Source organism: Malurus melanocephalus, unplaced genomic scaffold (genome assembly GCF_030028575.1).
Source record: "Malurus melanocephalus ecotype Western Australia unplaced genomic scaffold, MMel_1.1 scaffold_500, whole genome shotgun sequence".
Taxonomy (NCBI): Eukaryota; Metazoa; Chordata; class Aves; order Passeriformes; family Maluridae; genus Malurus; species Malurus melanocephalus.
The window spans coordinates 169563-174305 of record NW_026623732.1 but is presented as its reverse complement, the minus strand read 5'-3'; positions in this window follow the sequence as shown (position 1 = coordinate 174305).

Sequence of the window (4743 nt, the reverse complement as noted above, 5' to 3'; positions counted from 1 at the left end):
GGGGATGGGATCGTGCAGAGCTGGGGTGATGGGGATGGGATCGTGCAGCACCGGAGCAGGGGATGGGAGAGCTGTCATTGAGATCCCCGTGGTTTCCACGCCGCCCCCGAGATGGACTTGTGCAGCTCCCGGAGCTTTCTGGCGCTGGCCCTGTCCCTGTTGGCAACGCTCCTCCCGCTCCGGGGCCGCTGTTTGCTTATCTAGAGCCATGATTTAACACAGACGCAGGAACTCACACACTCTCTCCCAGTCTCTTTCAAATTACTTTATTGCTTCCTGTCAACCAGCCGAGCATATCCTGTTAATATACAATCCCCAACGAGCCGTTTTCACAGCGTAATCCCCCTCGGGCAGATAACACGGCTCAGCTCCCGCAGGATGCCTGGCTCTGTCGGAGGATGCAGGATCCCAGTGCTGGGCAGGTATTTTCCAGCAAAGTGGGGCTGTTGCCGTTGTTGTTGTTGTTAAAGATAAACCCCAGTGCTGTGAGAGATGCTGGCTTGATGCCAGTCCTGTGTAATTCCCAGGGCTCCATCCCCTGGTGACCTTGATCAGCCAACACTCAGTGCTGTCCCATGCTGGATGGCAGTGAGGATCCTGGTGCTTGACTTTTCTCCCAGTGCTCCTGAGATCTGTCCTGCTCCAGAGACACAGCTTTATCCACCTGCTGCAGCGGGACAGCGGCAGAATCACAAAATCACAAAATTGCTAAGATTGGAAAAGACCTCCAAGATCATCAAGTCCAGCCTTTGACAGAAAAACCATACCCACTAAACCATGTCCAGATCCACATCCACATCCATATCCATATCCATATCCATATCCATATCCATATCCATATCCATATCCATATCCATATCCATATCCATATCCATATCCACATTCACGTCCACATCCAAATTCACATCCAAATTCATACCCACATCCAAATTCACACTCACATCTACACCCACACCCACATTCACATCCATACCCATATCCACATCCACATCCATATCCGTACCCATATCCACATCACTTCAGGGATTTCAGGTTGTTCCTTTTGCTGCTGCACAACTTGCATCCCAGAGGAGGTCAGTTCAGGAGGCACCCATGAATCCTGGGTGGTGGTGGGAGCTCACCTGGTGCTGGCAGCTCTGGTCCAGCCTCCTGTAGTGTCATCTGTGTCCAGCTCTGTGTCTGGCCAGGCTCTGGAAACCCTCACAGGGATTTCCTGCAGCCTGTGTAAGGTTTCCTTACACTGATGAGTGTTGGAGCTGGCAGTGTCCTACCATCCACCCCAGAGGTCCTGGGGACCGTCAGCACCACTTGGAATGTGCAAAGCAGAACATCTACCACAGGTTGCTGTTTTAGGGAACCTGCTGTGTTTCTTCTATGATCAGAAAGATCCTTCCTGCTCAGGTGCCCTGCTGAGACATCTATGTGTCCTGACACTGCATTTGTAGGTCATTCACACTGCTCTGCCCCATCTGGTCTCCTCCAGCCCCTTCATGAGCTTGCTCCCTAACCCTGAGGTCCATCTGATGTGCCAGCTGAGCCTGTGTACACAGTAGAACACTGAGAAAGTCCTTTTCAGAGATTATCACAGTGATTTTTGATTCTGTGGTGTGGAAGTGTCCTGAAGAGCAGGTCACTGTGGATTCTGTGCATCCCCTGTGTCCTTGTGCCAGGTGGTCCCGCTGCTCCCGGGCTGCCTGTTGTGCACAGAGGAATGAGGACAGATGGAGGTGGCTGTGCTGTGGAGGGATGGACACCAGGGCTATTGAGCGTGGCTGCAAGTGGGCTTTTGGGGTGCTCCAAAGGCAAACAAAGTGGACAGATGATAAATTTGGCTTCAAGGCTCACCCTGTTCCTCTCAGCACTGTGGACACTACAAGGCAGTCAGGTCAGGTCAGCATCCCTTCTCCCTGGGAGCAGAATCCTGTGCTAAACCTCCCTGATAGGATCCATTGCTTCTTCTGTGGACATTTCTTCACCAAACTCTGGGATCTCAGGGGTGTCAGGGCTGTTCCTGCTTGGCCCCTTGTTGCCCTCTAAAAGCCACAATTTCTGTCTCTCCCTTGTCATCCTCCATCGGCCCAATGAAAGGAAACACGTGTAGCCACACGATGCAGTTGCAGCACAACACGGGGCTGTATTTTTSTGGTTCTATTTCCCAGGTTTTCCCTCGCTCCTGCCCTCAGTACAGTTTTATCGTCTGAGGTTGCTCCTGGAAGTTGAGGACAATCTTGGTGCTGGTTGTTGGTTTTATTACCAGCTGGATCCTGCCCTCAAGTACTTGTGATTCTCTCTGCCCTTAACACCTCATTAGCTGGAACATCCACTTACAGAGCACAGCTTTCCTATCTGAAAAGAAGGAAAATCCTGTTTGACTCAGCTGTTACACAGATCACTTATCTCAGAGACATCTGAACAGCCGGGCTTGGGAATGGAGTCCAAATTAAAAACCAGTTGAGAAGAAGTATCTGTCCTCCCAGGTAAATCAGRGCCTGATTTATTTCCTCTCCAGTATTCCTCCTGAGCAATCAGCACATTGCCAGCCCGACACATTCCTGCCTCCTGTCCTAAATGAGTGTGCTTGAGATCACCCAAACCACACCTCCATCTCCTAAGTGAAGGCTCAGTGCTTGCTGTGCCCTCAGGGCTGGAGCATCCCTAAATAGGGCTGGAGCATCCCTAAATTCCCCTTGGAGCTGCCTCCTCCCCGTCTCACAGCGCCCTGCACCAGCTCCCTCAGCTCCTGCTGAAATCCCCACCCCAGCACTGGCACAGTAGCTCCAGCTCTTGACATTCCCAGCTCTCCAGACAGAACCAAACACACTTCAAGAAAGRAAAAAGCGAAGYAAACCTCAATTAAAAACCTCTAGGGTGCATGAATGTGACGGCAGGGATGTGCTGGATGTCCCCATCCATGCACTGGTGCCATGTGGATGGCAGGGAGCACCTGCAGAGGATCAGTACTGAGGCTGGTGTAGCCCTTGGGACAAATCTGCAGCATCCACATCATCTCCAGAGGGTGTAGGAAGGATTTTAATGGAAGAAAGGGAACAGGCTGGGGGYTGCAGGAGCCCAGGAAGATCTGTACTGAAGACTTCCCAGTTATTTTAATTTCCCATGGATTTCCCTGTGTGTTCAAGATTCCTGCTTGTCCATTCCAAGGACTTCTCCACCTGTGAGCTTTGTGTGTCCACAGCTCTGCTGAGAGCCACAGTTCACCTCCCACCCATGTGAAGAATCACCTCCTTTACCCCCAATCCCAATCTTTCAGATGCTGTCCTTGGATCTCACACAGGTGTCATTTGATGGCTTTGGTTTGCTCCTGGGAGAATCCAGAAAAAGGAGCAGCCTTGTCACGATGCAAGTGAAGCTATGGTTGTTTTCCTGGGGTGTCACTTGTCCTTTGTCCCCTCCCTGCCATTTCTGGGGCTGTTGGACATGACAGCTCCTGCAGGACAGGCTGGTGACCTCCCTCTGCTCACTCCTCTCTGCTGCCCTCTCACAAGAAATTAAAATTACATGGAATTCCCTTGATTCCCCCTGGCTTCCTGCTTTCCTTAAAGAACTTTTGGCAAGGAACCTAAAGGAAAGCCTTTGGAACCCCCAGCAGATGCCAGGAGCAGATGGCACTGACCACGTGTGTTTGGCCACTCTGGAAGGCTCTGAAGGGTTGTGGAGCAGGATTCCCCTTTGGAGAAACCCCATGGACAGATAGCACTTACCCAGGGGCCTTCAGCTGCCCTCTAATACATGGGGTTCATGTCTTCCAAGGGATTTTCATGTGGCCACCACAGCAACCCTCATGGCAGGGGCCAGGACAGGRTGGTGATGCTGTGGCTGTGCAGGAGCAGGGGAGTGCAGGGGGTGTCAGCAGCCCCAGGTGCTCACCAGAATCCCCAAAGGAGCACTCAAGGAGAAATTCCACAGGGACCAGGCAGGATGCTGATGTCAATGGGTGAGAGGTTCCCAGGACCAAGTCTGGGGAAATCTGCAGAGAGCCTCCTTCACGGGCCACACTGCAGGGCTCGATGAGAGGACGGTCCCTGTGCCCAGGGCTCGATGAAAGGATGATCCCTGTGCCCATGCTCCTGGCAGGGACCTGTGCCACCGCCTCTACACTGGCTCTACTCCATCCTGGTGCTGCTGTGGCAGCATGTCAGCATACCAGGGGTCATTTCTGCTGGCAGGTCCCTCATGTTCCCCAAAGAGAAGCTGTACAGGCCATTCCAGGGGTAGCTGTGCTCCTTTGCCTTGGTCAACTGGGCAGTGGTTTGTCCCACTCCCTGCCAGAGACATGGACACATACAGAGCAGCTCCTGCATCACAGCTAGCACTCTTCAAGCCCTGAAGGGATATCTCCCCAGCCCCAAAATGACCTCCCAAGCCTGCTCAAGTTTTGAGTGCAAGCCCTGACCCTCCCTCCTCAAAGATGTGTCCACCACCTCCAGAGTGCTTGGCAATTGTTAGTGCTGCCTGTCCCCTCCCAGCAGGCTCCTGCCTCTGCAGCTCTGTGCTTCTCCATCTCACCCCATCTTCATCCCACAGATGGGATGGGCAGGAGAGCTGGGGGYGCTCAGCCTGGAGAAGAGAARGCKCCAGAGAGACCTTGCTGCMATYCARTACCTGAAAGGRGACTGRGGGAAACTGGGAGAGGGACTTTGGACAAGGCATGGAGGATTAGGACGAGGGAAATGGTTTCACACAGACAGAGAGTAGGGATAGATGGGATGTAGGGAATGAATTCTT